This window comes from Solanum lycopersicum, chromosome 7, assembly GCF_036512215.1.
Source record: "Solanum lycopersicum chromosome 7, SLM_r2.1".
In the NCBI taxonomy this organism is placed as follows: Eukaryota; Viridiplantae; Streptophyta; class Magnoliopsida; order Solanales; family Solanaceae; genus Solanum; species Solanum lycopersicum.
The window spans coordinates 49,836,154-49,857,646 of NC_090806.1; positions in this window are offsets into that span (position 1 = coordinate 49,836,154).

A 21,493-nucleotide genomic window follows, 5' to 3' on the forward strand; every position below is an offset into this window, starting at 1 on the left:
CCTCTACCTCTAACATTTGGAGGTCTGTAACTCTGTTTTGGACAATATCTTTTAATATGTCCAATCTCCCCACATCCATAGCACTCTCTAGGTTCATGCATAGGTCTATTAGAGAAGTGTTGACCGGTCGGAGGTGGACCCCCAACTACAGTCTGTAGTGAAGACTGAATGGGTCGAACTGCGTAACCTCCGGAACCCTGTCCTCTAGAGTAAGAACCATTAAACTCACCTTCCTTTCGAAACCTCTTTGATGTCGATGCCATGGTGAATTCATCTAGCTTCACTCCTTCCACCTCTATCACGAAATCTACCACTTCTTGGAAGGATTTTGCCGTAGCCGCTACCTGTAATGCTGAAATCCGCAACTCTGACCTCAACCCCTTCACAAAACGACGAATCCGCTCTTGTGGACTGAAACAAAGTTGGTTGGCATATCTTGATAGTGCACGGAACTTAGCCTCATATGCATTGACCGACATCCTACCTTACTCTAGGTTCAAGAACTCATCCCTTTTCCTATCCCTCAATGTCCGGGGGATATACTTTTCCATAAACAAGTTAGAGAATGAGGCCCAAGTCATAGGTGGTGCCTCTGTTGGTTGACACTCAATATGCGACCGCCACCACATTTTGGCGTTTCCTTGAAACTGATAAGTCACAAACTCCACACCAAACCGTTCTACTATACCCATCTTGTGTAGTAGTTCGTGACAGTCAACTAGAAAATCATAAGCATCCTCCGATTCAGCACCCTTGAAGACCGGAGGTTTCAATTTCAAGAACTTACTGAAAAGTTTATGCTGATCATTTGTCATTATAGGCCCAGTAGTCAGACGTGGAAATGTGCCTATGTCCAATGAGGCATCCATACGAGGAGCCATAGTGGCTGCATGTTGTACTTCTGAAACCGGGGGTGTTGGCGCAGAAAACACTGAGGTGCCTGATCTTGATCAGACAACCCACTGAGATAGGCGAGAACCTGATTGATCATCTCTGGGGTTAGGTTGGGGTGGCAATCCCTCATTCTGTACTTGTTCATTTTCCCCATCCTCCCCTTCTCTTATTACTTCCTCAGTCGGTGGAGGAGTCACTGCCCTAGTATCAGATGGGCTAGGTGCTCGTCCTCTTCCCCTAGAGGACGTCCTCCCACGACCTCTACCACAGCCTCTTGCCGCTGCTCTTACTCGAGCTACAGCCCCAGTGGCTGGCTCAGACGTACCCTGTCTCGCCGGTGCTGGTGTTGGTGTTGGCGTAGTCGTTGCTCTAGTTCTAACCATCTGCGAAAGAGAGTGAAGATGGTCAGATACCAATTTGTATCACCTAGATACCAATTGGATTCAAGTAGTAGCACGAAAGAAAGAAGGAAAGAATGGAATTTTCCTGAAGTCTTATAGCCTCTCAAAGAAAAGTAAAGGCGTCCCCCTACCGTTCCTTAAGACTCTACTAGACTCGTTCTTGTGTGATGAGACCAACGAACCTAATGCTCTGATACCAAGTTTGTCACGACCCAAATCCGGCCGCGACTGGCACCCACACTTACCCTCCTATGTGAGCGAACCAACCAATCTAAACCTTAACATTTCAATATAATATCAACAGAAAGTAATGCGGAAGACTTAAACTCATTAATAAAATCAATAGCTATTATTTTCCCCAAAATCTGGAAGTCATCACCACAAGAACATGTACGATCAAATGACTAAACTAAGAGTATTCTAAAAGCTAAAAATACATAAGAAGCTAGTCCATGCCGGAAGTTCAAGGCATCAAGACTTGAAGAAGAAGATCCAGTCCAAGCTAGAAGCATTAGCTCACCCTGAATTTCCGGTGTAGTAAGACTGGCTTGAATTACTGTTGAGTCAAAGGCGACGGTACGTTTGCTGCACTCCACAAATAAACAAGAAGAAAACATAAAAGTAGGGGTCAGTACAAAACACGGGTACTGAGTAGATATCATCGGCCAACTCAAAATAGAAAACAGTATATATCAGATAATATCATAAAATCAACTAATATGCTTAGCATGCAGCATTTACAATTACCATATCCCTTGGTTACAACACCAAGCTCATCAATGAGGACTCACGCCTCCTCATCATACTCATTTGGGAATTAGGTTCATTAGATTGAATATATTAACATCTTTCAAGATTCTTTATCTTTATTCCCCTCGTGTCGGTACGTGACACTCCGATCCTCATATACTATCCTGGTACCGAAACGTGGCACCCGATCCATATTCTATCCTGGTGTCGGAACGTGACACCCGATCCATATTCTATCCTGGTACCGGAACGTGGCACCCGATCCATATTCTATCCTGGTGTCGGAACGTGACACTCCTATCCTCATATACTATCCTGGTACCGGAACGTGGCACCCGATCCCCTAATCTCACTACTTTCATTCATCAAGCCTTCTTTTATACCAAGGCATCATCATTAACAAAGTAGATTAGGGTTTCTTTTCAAGATTTGAGATTCAATAGCTTCATCATGCTTATTTATTCATAATTACATAATCACATCATTCATGCAAGCATACAATTAAGCATATAGAAGGTTCACAATACTACTAACACATATCATTCGCTATTAAGAGTTTACTACGAATAGCATGAAGACCATAACCTACCTCCACCGAAGATTAGTGATCAAGCAAGCAAATTTTCTCCAAAGCTTTGTGTTTCCCCTTCTCGATCGTCTCTCTCTCTATCGATTCCCTTCTCTCTCTTTCTGTTCTTTTCTTTTTCTTATTCCAACCCTCTTTCTTTTACCCTAATTAGTATATAATTAAGAATAAAAGATGAAAATAATGCCCCACTAATTAACTTAAGTTTACCTCTTTTAACCCCCAAGTAATTAGACTTATTAACATTAACCCACTAACTTTATAATTAAGGAAAGAATAGTCAAAAACGTCCCTTAAAACGTATCAAGAAATCCGACCCAGACTGGGATTGCGCAGTCTGTGACGGCCCGTCGCGCTTGCGACGGTCCGTCCTGCTGCCCGTCACAGAGTTCAGAGACTCAATTTCTCTGAAGGGTCTGTGACGGTCCGTTACACCTGTGACGGTCCGTCCTGCCATTCCGTCACGAAGTTCAGAGAGTCGATTTTCAGTACCCAATTTCAGATTTTCTAAGTGTTTTGAAACGAGACCCTGCGACGGTCCGTCGTGCCCATGACGGTCCGTCGTGGGGTCCGTCGTTTCTGCCAGTTTCTCCAAAATTGAAGTCTGCTGCTCAAAACGACTAAACAGGTCGTTACATATCAAAATCAAGTTAGCACGATGGATTGATGAAAGAGTGATCAAAGATAATATTTCGTACTTTGAACAATATTTAAAGATATACTAAATATTTCAATGTCAAGAGTTGCATTAGAGTGCACATATCGTATGTCAGAGATAATTGATACTCAATGAAGAAAAAATGTCATAAATGTTTTAATTTACTTAAAAAATTGAATTAAAATGGATCGAATAAATAAAAAGAGATTTGAATCGTACAAAAATGAAAATTATGAGTCAATTTTTGTTAAAGTTTAATAGACAGAAATTGAAGAACATGATTAAAAATATGTAGGTTTTGTAATTTATCTGTTGAATTTTTGTTTTCTAATTTAAGTTTGTGAAGTTAGAGAAAAATAATTGTAACTTCGTTAGTTCCAAATTTAATCTTCATTTTGCAATCAATCTATTAATTAAGTTAAAGGTTCACAGTCTTTGCATTTGTTTTTCCATAAAATTCTTATATCTTGTTGAGTTGAATACTTTTTAGTGTATGGTTAGCAAACATTAGATAATCATATATCGAAACTTAAATTTAAAATCAATGCAATATGTTAATACTTGAATAATAGTGTTAGGAAATATCACATAAATAAGTATTGACATGTAAAAATTTAAGTTTATTTGTAAATTCCGTAAGTTATAAGTTGTAGATATTGTAAGTTATAAATTGTGTATCATCAATATATTGTGTGTATATTGGTGAATATATTGTATATATGCTTGTATATTAGGGTATATAGTCTTGTGTGTGTGTATATATATGTATTATCAATAGTATAATTTGTGAATATATTGTATGTACATTGTGCACAAATTTATATTTTTTGTTATCTTGATTCAGATTTTCAAATTAATAAATGATAACACTATACTATATTTTTCTTAAAAGTATTTTCATTCATTTAATTTCATAGAAGTTGAATGTTGAAAATTGGAACTTCAAAGTTAGACCTAAAGTAATTGGAAAAAAGTAATAGAAAATATATAGACCGATACAGAGGTGATTACGTGGAAAATAAATTTTGACTTTCAAATTTTAAATCAAAACAGTTACAATTATTTCAAATATTTGATAACACTACATCATAGGATAAGAACTCTACTTTCAAATTTCAGATTGATAACACTACTACACTATAAAATTCTTAGATACTTTAATCTATTTAATTTCATGAAAGATGAAAAATGAAACTTAAAAGTTGGAAACAAAATAATAACCAAAAACTAAGTAGAAAATATATATAGCTGGAGAGTGGATTATGTGAAAAATGAAATTCGAACTTTCAAACTTAAATAAGCTATTGAAATTATTTACAAATTATATGGACAATATTACATTACAGTACTAGAACTCAGCTTTAAAATTTAATTCAAGTTGTTGAAGTTAATTTTTAAAAAAAAAAATAATTTTCAGACCACCGAAATGGCCTAGGAACCTGGCCGATTAAAGTTTGTGACCCAAAATGCGATAAGGACAACATAATTTGACTCCTAGAGTTAGGCGGGTCGTGGGAATTCCGAACAACTTCTCTAGTATCCCAAACTCGGCTCAAATCAGCTTAAGGCCAATATCTGATTGCAAAAATAGCCAATGGATCGTGTCACAATTTGAGACTACTCCCTAGTCACAATACGGTGCTTAGAGTAACAAGTGATCTTAATATAACCTCATAGCATGGCATAACACTATGATCTTAATAATAAGACGGAAATTAATACTAAATGTGGAAGTAAAGTCCAAAAGTAATTCGTTAAATCAAATTGACAATGTTTGACTATCATAAGTTGAGTCTGAACTGGCGGTCTGAAGGTCTCTACTATAATGATTGCAAGGACCCCCCCCCCCCCACCCCAACTAGTATCTAAAAGTAAATGACTGAAAGAAACTTAGAGTCTGTCCTCAGAAAGATATTGAGGACTCACCAAACTTTAATGCTAGGTGATCATAGACGGTGTAAATCATGGGTTAAATAAACCTATATTATCAAATAATATAGGGATAATGCCCAAGTACCCCCTCAACCTATGCCCGAAATCTCAGAGACACACTTATACTATACTAAGGTCCTATTACCCCCCTGAACTTATTTTATTAATAATTTTTTACCCCTTTTTAGCTTACGTGGCACTATCTTGTGGGCCCAACGATGGTTGACTTTTTTTTCGAACTAGTGCCACATAGGCTAAAAAGGAGTAGAAAATTACATATAAAATAAGTTCAGGGGGGTAATAGGACCTTAGTATAGTATAAGTGTGTCTCTGAGATTTCGAGCATAGGTTGAGGGGGTACTTGAATATTTTCCCAATAATATATGCATAAAATATATTGTTAGTATTTTGAATGTAATGAGTATGAGGAATATGCATAATAAATAAGATATATGAACATATTGAATGTGTAAAATATGCTAATATAATGACCAAGTAAATAACATGAAAATTAAATAACTTGAATTGAAATATCTGAATACTTGATCATGTTACGCTAAAAAGAGTGGCTATGGGAGATACCAAAGTTGACATGAATAATGTGATCTACTACATGAAGTATAATATACTACCTCCACACTTCAAACAGGGTGTCTATTACTTGTCAAGGTAAGGGGTCTGAGCTGAGTTAATGTGGATCCAGTAAGCTAATGTCAATAAAGAAAAATCCTATGGTGGTATGTTATGATATTTAAGGATTGTTACTATAGGTTCACAGATGCTGACCAAAATCTTTTATCCTTTAAGTCGCTCGATGTCTTGAAAAAGAAGAGAAAACAATATATTTTGTTGAAGTGATTTTCTTTATTCACAATCTGATATCTATACATCTTGATACAAATCAATCTACCCTAGCTTTAGGTAAGAAATCGTGATCCCCAATTAATGGGATTTGATCTACTAAATATGGAAACTAAATATACAAGAATATATACATGATATGTATTTCTAACACTCCCACACAAGTTGGAGACTGAATTTGATGAAATCCCAACTTGTTGCACATTGTTACAAATTGATCTTTTCCCAAAACCTTTGTAAAGATGTCTGCTAATGGAAAGTGTGTAGGAACATATGAAGGACCTATCAGTTTTGCTTTCAACTTTTCTCGAACTATGTGACAGTCTATTTTAATATGTTTTGTTTGCTCATGAAAGACGGGATTTGCTGCAATATGTAAGGCAGCTTGATTGTCACAAAATAGTTTTGCAGGAGTCACATTTGTGATCCTTAATTCTTGAAGTATATAGCTTAACCATGTAAGTTCTAAACATCTTTTTTCCATAGCTCGATACTTCGCCTCCGCTGATGATATAAAAACAACTAACTATTTCTTTGATTTCCATGAGATAAGTGAATTTCAAAGAAAAATGCAGTTTCCTGTGACAGACCTTCTTGTGGCTCGATAACTACCCCAATATGAATCATAAAAGGCCTTTAAAATAAGATTGTTTGTGGAAGGAAATAACAAACCTTGATCAGGAGTACCCTTGATATATTTGAGAATTCGCACAGCAACATCCCTATGAGGTTTTCTAGGATATTGCATAAATTGGCTAAGTGTTCGAACAAAATAAACAATGTCAGACCTTGTGACAGTTATATAAATTAATCTACCAACTCTTTTGTTTTTTGTTGGATCATTCAACACAGTTCCATCTGTAGAAGTTAGCTTCAAATTTTGTTCCACTGGAAACTTTTTAGGCCTTGCTCCTAAGATTGCTGAATCTTGCAAAATGTCTTATTGCATATTTTCTCCGAGACATAAAGATGCCCTTCTTTGAACGAGAAAACTCAATATCTAAAAAATACTTCAACTCTCCAAGATATTCAATGCGGAAGCATTTGAGAAGAAACCTTTTGATGCGTTCAATTTCTTTAAGAACATTTATTGTGAGAAGTATGTCTTCAACATAGATAAGTATTGCTATGAATGATGAACCTTTCACCTTGGTGAAATGGGAGTAATCAACCTTTGATTGTTGAAAACCAACTTTATGGATAACTTCTGAAAATGTGAGAAACCAATTTCTCGACGCTTGCTTAAGGCCATAAAAGATTTGTTAAGCCGACATACAGTGTTCTCATGCTGTCGCTGCAGACCTGGTGGAGATTCCATGTACACCTCTTCATGTAAGGCTCCGTGAACAAAAGTATTTTGGACATCCAATTGATAAGCAAACGAATTTCTAGCAGAAAGAACTGTAAGTAGACAATGAAGTGTCATAATTTTTTTTTTGGAGAAGAGGTTTCTTGAAAATCGATTCCCTCAATCTGAGTATATTCCTTTGCGACAAGACGAGCCTTATAACATTCAATCATTCCGTCTGATTTGTATTTTATTTTATAAACCCATTTGCATCCAATGGGTTTCTTACCAACAGGGAGTGGAACTAAGCTCCATGTCTTGTTATCTTTTAGTACTTCTAATTCAGCATTCATGGCTTGTCGCCAATGTAGATCAAGACAGCCTGAGCATATGATGAAGGTTCTGTGTGACCTGTAATGTTAGCTAGGAAAATGCAATGTGCTGAAGATATGCAAGATTAAGAAAGATAATGAGAAAGAGGATACCGAGTACCTAATATTGTTGGACTTGGCATAACAGAAGATTGATTGGCTTGAGCTGGCAATATGTAGTCTTTATGCCATTTAGGATTTTTTTAGATGAGCAGATTGTCTTAAGAGAGGAGATGAAGGAATCACAACCTTCGAAGTGACTGGAACTGATTCAAGAGCTTCATCAGAGATCGGATTTTGAGTGAGTTGGTTAAGATTGACAAGATTTATCATCTGTTGTATTTGCAGATTGGATGGGATTGTTGGAAATGATTTCAGATTGGGTAGGATTACTAGAGAAAATGTCCGAATAAGTAGGATTGCTAGATATGTCCTATGTAATTCTGGGTTCATGACATTCTACTCTCCGGATAGATTGGGGTTGAGGAGATGAGACATCTTTTACGACAAATGGTGGAGAGGACCAATTGTCAAATATACCAGATTGACGTGATAATGAGGTCGAAGTTAGTGCAACTGAACTAAAAGGGAAGATAGTTTCAGAAAATTTGACATCACGACTTACAAAAAATTGTTTGGTTTCCAAATCATAAAGCTTATAACCTTTTTGACCAGTAAGACAACCAAAAAAGATGGAGCGTTTGACTTGAGAATCAAACTTTTGTTTATGTTTAGCAACAGTAGCATAACACAAACAACAAAAAACTTTTAGGTGACTAAGCGATGGTGATTTATGATATAGCAATTCATAAGGAGACTTAGAATGTAACAATGGAGTTGATAATCGTTTAATAATATAGACAATAGTCAAAACACATTCACCCCAAAAAGTGATTGGCAAGTGAGCTTGAAAATGTAAATCTCGTGCAACATTTAAAATATGACGATGTTTGTGTTCAACTACCCCGATTTGTTGTGGAGTGAAAATACAAGTTCGTTGGTATTCAATTCCATGAGAGTGAATTTTTTTTCGTTGGTTCAAATTCTTTTCCATTGTCTGTCCTAATTTTCTTAACTGAAGCATAAATTGGTTTTTAGTAAATGATATAAAGGATTGCAAAATATGAGAAGTTTGAGACTTGTATTTCATAAGAAATAACCAAGTACATCTTGTAAAATCATATACGATAGTAAGAAAGAAACGATCCCCTAAATCAGTAGGTACTCGATGTGGACCCAAAACATCGCAATGTAATAAGACAAATGGAGAACTAGTAGATATATTACTTAACCGAAATGCAAGACGTGTCTATTTAGCCAAGAGACAAACATCATAATTATTATTAGAGGAAACATTACGAGAAGGTAAAAATGGAGCAATTAATCTAAGGTGAGAAGGTGATGGGTGTCCTAGACGCATGTGCCATAAATCTTTTGGTTGTGAAACTTGATTAGAGATGAGGGGTTTCTATACTGATGACATGTAATAGAGACCATCATGATGTTTACCCGAGCAAATCATCTTTCCCATAGCCAAGTCCTGTAATACAAAAAAGGGGGAAACATAAGTGCACAACAATTTAGGTCATTAATGAGTTTACTAACATACATTAAATTTAATCGAAAAGAGGGTACATGTTAAACATTGTCTAAGGTAATATTGATTTAAAAGGTATTGTTCCAATGAGATGAATTGATACTGGTGACTCATTGGGTAAATTGACAATGGGTATAGATGGAGATTTTGTATGAGTGAAGAATGTGGAATCAGAAGTAATGTGATCAGTTGCTCCGCTGTCCAAGATCCATGACCTAGTCAATGCAAAATTAGTTGAAACATTATGAAAAAGAGATAAACCTGCCACATTTGCATAGGCGTCACTATTACCGATAGAACTACTATTTTACGTGAACAAACTTACAGCCTGAGCAATCTGTCAGAGCTATTTAGCTGAAAATCCATGTGAACAATTGGTATCTTGCGAGTCAATCTCATTCTTAGATTGATGAGTGTCGATTACATTAGCAACATGAGAAGGATTACCCTGAGATCCGCGTTGATGTCGATTATTTTGGCTTCTTGAGTTGTTGTGAGACAAAATGACATTTCAAAACTTACATTTATCCTTTGTATGACCTTTTCTATTGGTATGGTCGCTACAAAAAACACGCGTATTAGCCACGCATGAAACCGTGACCAAATGGGACTCAAACTGTGGCTAACTGCACTTTGTCACAGTCGTTTAGCCACGGTCCCAAGCGTACCCATAACGAGCATTGCAAGAAAGTTAGCCACGGTTTTGGCATCCGTGGTAACATTTATTTAACCATGGTTTGATTAATTATAGCCACAGTCATTGCATGGTTAAACAAGGCATAGTCAATATGAGGAATTATACATTAGCCACGGTTGAACCGTGGCAAACATAATTTTTTTTTAAAAGAATTACAATTGGTTCCTAGCATTATACTGGTGCCAAAACATTAATAAATAAGCATTCACTAATAATCATCATATACAAATTATATGGATCAATATGAAAATGGACTTATTGCAAGAATTAAAGATACATTGGCATCAATATATTTTAGCACCACCAAGGCATATAATATATCTTCAAGGTCTGTTTCCCTTGAGCAACAAGTTTCCTGATAGTTTCAGAAGCAACCATGCAACAACTTAGACCTCACAGATAAAGCACCCCATCCAAGAAACACAAGTTAGATTCCTAATTTATGCACACGACTAGATAAACCAATTTCAACAAGAAGTTTTATGCTTCATTGTAATATCTACAAGGTAACATGGGATTTATATATGTTGAGGCACCTACTTTATTGAAAATTCAACAGCAAGAGGGTGTATACATTTACACAGTTGAATAACGCAAGGCATAATTCGTAATGCTACTATATACGACCAAAACATATGTCGAACTAATGAAATTTCAACAAGAACTCAACAAATCAGCAAAGAAATTGAAGATCAACTGTTTTACACATGTCCAGAAGACAATATATGATATGCATTTAGAATAAAAGATAAACAATCAAACAAGGAGACGAGTAGGCATACACCAATTTAAAGTTGTTGATATAAGCAAACTTCAGCAAAATTGACAATCATTTTCCCCCATTTCGATCAATTCACACATAACAAGCAAAATATAGAAGTAATCTTGAGGAAGAGGGTCTTAGTTGTGTCATTTTCTGGTTCATCTAGTTAATGGAGATACAATTAGAAACAAATTTCAAAGTGCAACCAATAAAATAATATCAGAATTTAAAGAAAATAAAGTAAATAATTATAAAAAAACAGAACTCTATAATACCTTGATCCCAAAAGGAGATATTGGAAGTTGTGACCAGAATCAAGCAAAATAGAACCCACCAAAAGACGTCCTAGTGGGATGCTAAAACCAATTATGAAATCACTATGCAGTCTCCAATCTGAAGCAATCAATAAAATACAGTAACATTCCAAAAATCAAAACAATATAAGAAGTACACGACTAGGCTTTTGATCTTTAAAATATGACGACATTTTTATAATGGAGTGTCATTAGGGGTAGAATAGAAGTCTATGAATTAAATACTTACTAAACACAAAGAAGTAACATTCTTTTTATAGGTGAACTAAAAAGGAAAGTAAGCCACATACATAATTGAAGTTACTAGAAAGTAAGCCATTTAGCCAGTTCCTAATTAGTCCCAACACGGAAATGTAAAAAAGAACGTAAATTACAGTACTGCAGTATATGGTCAGTTAATTCAAAGCTACTAAGAAAATCAAAAGTTTCAAATAGACAAGACCTAGTGATTGCAAACCGATTGCTATGCTTGCAATGAAATTTTAGAGTGCGGCAATTTTCAATTGAATTGTGCGTCCTTCTCGATTGCAATGCTCACAATGCTTATCCTTGGATTTGTTGAAGAAACTATTAGTATGCCTTTGAACTGCAGCCGCAATAGAGAAACTTTATGTTGATTCTGACGTCATTTGTTTTTGTGTTTCCTCTTGAATAGCAAGTGAATATGCTTGGTGTACATTAGGTAGGGGAGACATCATGAGAATATTAGATCGAACAACATTATAGATATCATTAGGACCCATTAAAAATTGCATCACACGGTCTTCTTCAATTAGATTGGTGTGTGCTTTAATTTGATTGCAAGTGGGAAATGTTCAAAATGTATCTAAATCATCTCAAAGACCTTTGACTTTTGTGAAATAGTAATAAATGTTCATGTCTCCTTGTAAGAGTGAAGCTAATGATTTTTAAATCTGATATATTGTTGGTGCATTCTTTTGATAAATTGATCTTTAAGATCTTGCCGTACTTGGTGAGCCATCTTGGCATAGATGACTCCTCTAGATAGATCTGATTCCACCGAGTGATCAAGACATGATAAAATCATTCTATTGCATTGACTACACAACCCATACTCTGTTGGCTTATCTATTTTCGAGGGGGGGGGGGGTTCAATTGATCCATCAATAAACGATAATTTTTTTTTGGCTGTGAGAGCATGTATCATTGATTTGCTCCAGGTTGGATAATTGATCCCATTGAACTTGATTGGAACAAGCATGAGGCTGGGCTTATCTGAATGTTGAAGAAAATATGGATTCAATGAATTCATATTGTTACTCTTATTGCTAGTGTTTGGACATTTGGATTGATCAAGCTCTAATACCATCTTGAAAAAGAAGAGAAAACAATATATTTTGCTGAAGTGATTTTCTTTATTCACAATTTGATATGTATACAACTTGATACAAATTAATCTAGCCTAGTTTTAGGTAAGAAATAGTGATCCCTAATTAATGAGATTTGATCTACTAATATGGAAACTAAATATACAAGAATATATGCACAAGATATGTATTTTTCAACATGATTCTAAGTATACTCCCATGGAAACATGCATGATAAAATTAAAATAGTAATAATTTGGTGATATTATTGACTGATATATATTGAGTACCTCATAAATCATGACATTTGAAAATAGAGTTTTTGGCGAAAAATATCCTTAAATTATACCTCAAACTTAAACTACATCCTTAAAGTATATTCTTAGCATAAAACATCCTTCAGATATATAAAAATGAAAATTTTTCATCCTTTTATTAGATATTGTCCAAAAATTAATCGACCCTACAAAAACATGAGCAGTTCACGTGACTATCAACAAAAGTTGTTATGCATAATTTCATTACATGTTATAAGAATTTTCTAAAAAAAATATTAAAAATGTTAAACACTATTGTTTACTGAAACAAAAAATGTTTGGAAGGTGTGAGGATACACGATCTGCTCTTTGTGTCATCTAGTAATGGAAAGAAGCTTAATTAACTTTACCCTTTTCATATCCAAACTATATTTAGATCAATAAATATTTGGGACCATCTGATGTAAAAGTGGTCAGTAAATTGATTATGTTTTTGAGTTTTATTCTACATTATTAGAGATGAAGCCTCCAATAAGTATTATTTCCAGTATATTCAATTGAGAAGAAACATATTTCAACTAATAATAATTTTTAATATCAAAATTACATGAAAAATAACTGAAAAAAAACTATCAATTTAAAAGATTTTCATAATGCTAAATCCAATTACCGAAAAAGTTCAGGATAGTATATTTGACGTAGCTAAGAATAATAATTATGAAGGGATGACTTGATTTTTGTGGGATCTTAGTTTTCTGCTAAGTTCAAGTAGAAGGATGAAAAATTTTCACTTTTAAATACTTGAAGGATGTTTTCTGCTAAGAATGATACTTCAAGGATGTACTTTAAGTTTGGGGTATAATTGATGATTTTGACCAAAAACTCTTTGAAAAAAATCTGAAAGATATTTTATCTTAAAGCATCTAAATCATGATAATTTCATAATCTGAGACATTCATCTTAAATAACATAATTCTAAATCATAAAAATACTTGCATGCGATGGATTCATGAAAATACCATTGAAAACATGAGATTACATTCAAAATCATGCAATTGAAGGCTAATCATGAAGAAGAATTAAAATTCATCAAGGACCATTGAAGATTCTAGAAACCCTTGGTTTGTAGAAATCACAATCTTGAGGAATTGAGGTTTTCTTGGGGCTCAATATGTAAAGGGGTACCTATTGATGAAATTCCACAAACCTGGATAGGAGAATCTTAGCTTGGATTCCTTTAATGGACACTTAAGCTTGAAACCCCCAGTTCTTGCTTGGGAGAAGACTTGAGAGAGAACAAATTTGATTTGGGGTCTTCAGCGCGAATTTAAATAATAAAAATTCTCTAATCTCACTAAGAATAAACGACATAATAGAGGAGTTAAAAGAGTAAAAAAGACCAAAGCGGTCATCATTTAAAACCTACAGGAAGTCATTCACGAGGGGCATCAAAGATCTGTGTTTCCATTTACAGACTATAAAATCCTCGTCGTACTAGAACTCAGAGAAGATTCTTGAGTTTCTAAAATTTCAGAACAATGGTTTTACAAAACTATCTATAACCCGCGAAAAAGTTTGCAACCCATAAACCTTGCTCATCCCCGTTCAAGCTGAAAATCATGTTTCTAAAGTTGATCCATGACCCGTAAAAGACTTTACAAATCGTAAGTCCCACTCGTAAAATTCAAAATTACATTCCAGTTTCTAATGTCTCATCTAGGATCCCTATCTATGCCCCGTGGTTCCATTCACGATCCATAGATGGGGTTTGTAGAATCGAAATTCTGGAGACTTCAATTTCCTATTTAAAACCTCTCTCTCTCTCTCTCTCACACACACACACACACAAAAACACATATATATACTGAAAGACTTCTGAGGTGCTACCGGTTGGCTGACCTTGACCAGGCCCACTTGACAATCTTAATAATTCAGCTACCAATCTAACAATATGAAATCCAAAAATTTGTGCTTAAATAGTTATCGAAAGGTCTTTCTCTGTGATATCTTACTTTGGGAGTTTCATTGAGCAGCAGTGAAGTCATGATTTTCACTAAGATAGAGTTTAAAATATAAAGCATTAAATATATGAGAAAAAAATCAGAAAAGGTTCAGTATCTACTATCTAAGCATAAAAAATAAAGTATGTATAAACAATGTTAATTTTCGTCCAAGAGGTTCAGATACACCCCTCGACTACTTGGCTCCGCCTTTTTCATACAGTGCTCTTCTTTTTAAATTTACACTAAATAAATAAATTTCTTATTTCTTTTTCAGGTCAAACATTACCCTTAATTTTCTTAATTTTATATGAGTTATATTTATTTTTTCCTTGTCATGTTGTCATTATGCATGAGAGCTTTAATGATAAAAGAAGAAGAAAAAGAAGCTCAAATATATGTGAACATCTCTCCATTTATCTCCTCATTGACCTCTCATTTTTGAATTCCAATTCATACACCCATGCATATTCATTCAATACCATATACTCATCCATACATATATATTATTTCAACCTTTTCTTTTTGTTAATTAATGGCCTAAAAGGGGATTTAAATATATATAAAATTTTCCACATTCCAGACACAATTTTAGTTGATTGGAAATAAAGTGAACTCTAGAAGCTTACAATAGTGTATTCTAGCAAAGGATAGGTGACAATTTTAGTCAACCTTGCAAGCTAGCGTAGAATGTTTATCATTAGAAATCAAATGCTAAAAAAGATAAGGGACAAAGTTTGTGGCCAACATTATTACTTGTTTTTATTATGCAACCATTAGTAGTTAGAATATGAAACTTATTGTTGTTTCTGTGTTATAATAATTAGGTTGTGGGATGAAATGAATGATGGATGTTGACTTCCAAAGACTTGGATTGATTCATACTATTTGAATATTGACAATAGATGTGAGCTTGGAGTGATAGCAATAAATTAAGGTCAAAGATATTAGTCAAATAATTGAATAATAGGAATCATATGAGAAATTTCATTAACAAATCTGTTGGAAATTAGTTACCTCATCCTGTCGGTAAGCGTCCGTCTGATTGGAATCTCCTTTCAGTTTTGTTAATTACACTTTGACCCATTACAATGCATCTGACTCCCTCTATTTGACTCTTTGATTTGTTATATTGAAAATAGGATCTAATCCATCGATAACCCCCTAAAAAGTTGACATCAATTTTCATTTAGACATGTTAACTAAGTTTTGTTCATTTTAGACACCTCATGTCATGTCTCATTGTGTCATTTTCACTTTTACTGACATGACATAGTCACGTAATACACTCAATACCAGTGCGCCAAAGACTCATTTAATCATTTTATTTTATTTTTTTTATTTTCTTCTTCATTTCTCAGCCACCATCTCTTAAAATTTGAACTCCTTCCATGGAGATATCGTTTTGATGATGCTACAAAAAAAATGATTTTCAACACGAAGAGATTTCACAAAAAAATAAATTTCAACCCATTAGAAAAGCAACGATTCATGTTGTCGCAAAGAAGAAGGTCAGCGAAAAAACTTGAAAAAGACGATGGGCGGGGTGGGAGAAGGGTAGGGGTTAGGGTGGGAATAGGTGTAGAGGGCGTTGGGTAGGTGGGTTACAAAGTAAACTGTTAACTTCGAATTTGAAAAACTATAACAATGTAATTACAACTTCGGATCTTAATGCAAAATAAAATATTTACAAATTTGAAATAAAATATATAAACATTCGAAATTATAAATTAACTAAAAAAAATTATTAAAGTAGATTATAAATAATATTTTTTTATCAATAAGTAATCTAAAATTACACACACACACACGCACAATGTTGGTTTGGTTTGATTATTTTTTAAATCAAACCAAGAGGGATCGATTTATATTTCAACCGCCAACCCAACCCAACCAACCCAAACCACAAATCTTTTTTTTTGGTTTGATTTGATTCGTCGATTCGGTTTGACTTTACAATTTGACTTGTACATCCCTAGCAGTGAGGTGTAAGGTTGAAATACTGGATAGAGGATAATGTGAGGTAATATAAAAATTAAAATTTTAAAACGAAAAATAATTTTTTTCTTCTTAAATTGCTATATCTTAGCACTTAATTATTTAAATATTCTTTAATATATATATATTTATATGTACGTTACTCAAAAAAAATTCTAAATTTATGCTTGGGTTGATGGTAAGTAGCATAAAATGAATGTTTTCAAATACAATTAATCAAATAAAGGAGTGTTCTGGTTAGATAGGAGTTCTTTCAACATGTCTATTTTGAAAGTCGAGAAATGTTAAAAATGGCTCCTAAACTAATGGAGTAGGTATACAAAAGTCTCTTAACTATATATTTATCAGATTTAGTCCTTTAACTATTTAAAATGTTATCAAGTTTGGTTCCTTAATTATTTACTTACCATTTTTAGTTGCTTAACTATACAACTATACACTTACTAGTTTTAATTTTTTATGTTTCAGAAGTTTATTAGGTTTGAACTATTTTTTTATATAAATAATTTAGTTTTAAATAAATAGAACTCGCGCCTTTGTGAAATTAAATCTTTAACTTATTCCAGTTGTTTCTCTTTACCCGCTACTTTTTCTTCAAATTACTCTTAAGAAAAGAACCTTACCTCAATGTTCACAATGAAATTCTTGGGGAAAGAAGATAGAAGTCCTAATTTTATTCATGGAGGATGAAATGAAATATATTATCCTGGTAATGACTTGAAAATGCTAAAATTTATCTTAAGAAGAAAAATATTTTTACTCGTTTGGTGTAGAGAGAGATTTATTTATTTATATTTAATAGAAAATATTTTCTTGCAATTAAAATCAAATTAAAAGTTCTTTACATGCCTATTTTGATTACAAATTTTGTACTCCAATTAATTTATTGAAGGGAATTCTTTTATGTTTTTAAAAGTTGAAATTTATAAAATGGTAGATTTGCAATCGTTTTTTAAGATTTGTTTTATTTTGAAATAGATCGATTTTACTATTCCAGTCATTTTATTTTACATAGAGAAATTTGAATGATAAGATCAATTATTTTGTTTATTTTATATGAAAAATGAAAAATTAAAATAGTTTATGTTAATCATGAGTTAACAGCTAAAGAAGGGAACATTTTATTTTGAATTGTTGAGGTTAGATTATTTTCATAATATTAATTTGAAGAAAAAGTAGTAGGAAGAGAGAAGCACTCAAAAAAATGGGTTCGTATTTAATTTTACGAAAACACAAGTTTCTTTAAAATAAACATATTTGTATAAAAAATGGACAAAGTCCAAACCTGATAAAATTTTGAATACTAAAAAAAAGAAACTGAAACAGGTAGGTGTATGGTTAAGGAACCAAACTTCATAACATGTGAAATAGTTAAATGACTAAATCTGGTAAATATATAATTATATGACTATTTTAGATATACTACAATAATTTAGAGACCACTTATAATATTTTTTCTATGAAAGTCTACCCTACTAGGGATGAAAATGGGCGGTGAGGGGTGGGGTGGGGTGGGACTGATTGAGCTTAACCCGCAAAATTTTTGATCCGCCTCGATCTGCATAACAACTTTTTTTCATTTTCAATCCGCCCCCCTTCCCGCATAACTTTTTAATATTTTTTTATCTAGTTAAGTTAACTACTAAAAACAAATTCATAAAATATATTTTTTCATTAAGTTGTATTAATTTAATAGGACAGTGACTTTAAAATCTACTTTTTAGAGGTCAATTGGGAAACATGTAAGAAATTGAATTATTTTTTATTGAACCATTTTATTTACTATCTTGAATACTTTAGTATCTTTATAGAAATTATCTAAATAAATAATGCTCTATCACTGTTATAACATGTAAAACGTTAAAATTAGTTTGAACCCATATAAAATCACATATACCTGTAACCCACAACCCGCCCACATTAATTGTTAAAAATCCACTTCAACCCGCCCTGCACCGCATAGCCTTTAACAAGCCATTTAATTTTTATCAAGAGTTCTTTAACACCCTTTTTGTAGAAATTATTGAATCAATTTTTTTTATGTTTTAAAGAAAAATAATTGAAGAAATTTTTGAAATAAAAGTCCATCGACGAATAATCGACCCCCTAAATATAATAGGTCAAACAACACAAATCCCACTAGTGTAGGGACTACTACCTTTCTTCTTGTAAGTGTTCGATATTATAATTCCTATTTTGTTTTGGTCCGAAATACATGTATATGGCGCATTCATATACATGTATTTCCGATATGTAATGTAATCCCCAAAATTTCTATGCTAAGATGCGAACCATTCTTCATATGCCTATAGGTACGGATCAAATGATTTCATTATTGAGCGTAATTGTTCAGGTCCATTCTTTTAGTGTGAGAGTATGTTTAGAGATGTATTAAGGTTAGAATCACACAAATTTGAGTTAAAATATTCAAAAAAACATATATCATAGAATATGAAGAGTTATGTGTCTCAGTACCCTAATAATTAAAGATCTTGGAGTCTTTTTTTCAACAACGCCAACCTCTCATCGATTCGAGATCTGGGTCAAAAGTTATTACCATTTTAATTTTGACTGTAAATTTAGAATGGAGCTGGAAACCACATGCATGCAACAAGTCCACACATGAAAAAATGATATGGAGGGAAAATTAAAAAACACTCTCGTTGACATGCGAACCACCTATGTGTAGTAAGTCCCAATTTATGGGACACATGTGGGCTGAAGAAGAATTTTTTTAGTCGGTTTAATATGATTTTCTTCACTTTTTGTCATTCTTCAAGACCTAGATCTATGTCACCCTCGAGCGTACACCCTGGGCGTATCCGACAATCAATGACTATTGCTGGTCTCGAGCGGACCCTTGTCCTGACTTACTTAACTTAACGGAAGATTTAAACATAAGAAATATTGCTCAAAGATATACAAGTACTTATATTAGATGACAACTCAAGTCTTTAAACAATATTTGAAGTAATAATGTAAAGACAACTAAAATAGTAACTGCCTCTGAAGCCTCTAAAAACAATTGAGATGGATGTAGAGAAAAACCTTACAATCATCCTAATGAACTGTCACGGCCGAAGCTTACACCCTGGACGTGGACAACATTCGAAGACCATTGCTTGTCCCCAAGAGAACCCTCATCCTGACTGCTACAAGCGGAATACTAAATTAAGCATGGAAAAACTTAAAATAGATTAGAAATCATGAAACTCCATTACAATGCTTCAAATGAAACATTGAATAATGAAATTAACATATTCAACTCGCCATAAATAGGCAACTTTAGTGTTTAAAACATTTCATAAATAAATGAGTAATATGGACTTTTTAACTAAACTGATTATCTACGAAACCTCTAACTGATAAATATAGGAGTCAGGACAAGATCCACGACCTCCTTACTAAACAGAAAGGTAAATGAAGTCCTCCTCAAATAAGGAGGCTCACCGTGGTTAACTCGAACTCTAGGATGTATCAACGAAGCTCTTATTGATAATCCTGAATACCTGTGTGTTAATCATCAAAAGATGCAGACCAAATGGCTCAGAACGTGGAACGTACAAGCATGTAAGGGAAATTCTAAAATACAACATAAGCTTGATACTTGAATAAAAAGGAAACATACTAACCTCTTTTCAACACAACTCAAATCAAGAAAAAGATACTCAACTGAATGTTAGATACTGAACTTCAACGTATGATACTCAACTCAATGAAGTACATATAAACTGAAGATACTCAATTTAAGATACTCAACTGAATTCATTTCAATATAAAGCAGTTTAAAATAAGTGCAATATAAAGAAAAGCTATTTAAACATGATGTTAACTCAAGATAATAATATCATAAAATACATATCATGCTCCCTCTCAAAGTCTACTTGTGCAATGCATGAATGAAGTCCCATACCCCCATTCATACTAAGCAGAACCCCTTGAGGAACCATGTAAATTGATATTGTGGGAGTTTTTCTAACTGACAACCACCACTATGAGCCTATGTGGTGATACAACGTCTTTCCCACGCTGCCAGAACTATCCTATACCTTGCCATCGATATAGGACCTTACTAAGCTTAGTGGATCCACTAGATTAATTTACGTGATCATCTAAAAAGTATGACCCATCAATTCCTATGATGGCTTCATGGTTTACATAGAGACTTGAGTTAATATGAACTCTCATCCCCACATCGATGCTCAATACTACCCCAAAATATACTTTAGCTCATACTTTTAATAAAACTTCCTTTCTTTGGGTTGGGATAATGTACTGAACCCGTAAGCTTCTCCTTTTGGAATCAATGTTCCCCTTTTAGTTTAAAACTTTTTGGAACTATTAGTTCCTTTTAACATAAAAGTGAAAAATTTATAAACCTTTAGGAAATACTTAGTTCCCTTATAGCTTTTGAGAAATGAACTGAACTCTTTCTCTTCACTTAACTTGAAACTTAACTCTTAGGGAATACTTAACTTCATTATAGGTTTTGAGAATGAACTCAACTCTTTCTCTTTAACTAACTTTAAACTTAACTCTTAAGGAATACTTAGTTCACTTATAGCTTTTGAGAATTTAACTCAATTCTTTACTCTTTCTTGACTTGAACTTTAAGTCTTTAAAACAAAGTGAAAACTTTAGAAAACTTTATGACTTTACTTTGACTTTCTTCTTAACTTCTAAAATTCACTCTTAACTTCCTTGAATTGAAGTATGGATTCAAGGTTCCTGATCTCATATTTATGAATGATTTCATGATGTCAATTTGTGGAGTCCATGCGAAATTTATGGGCATGAA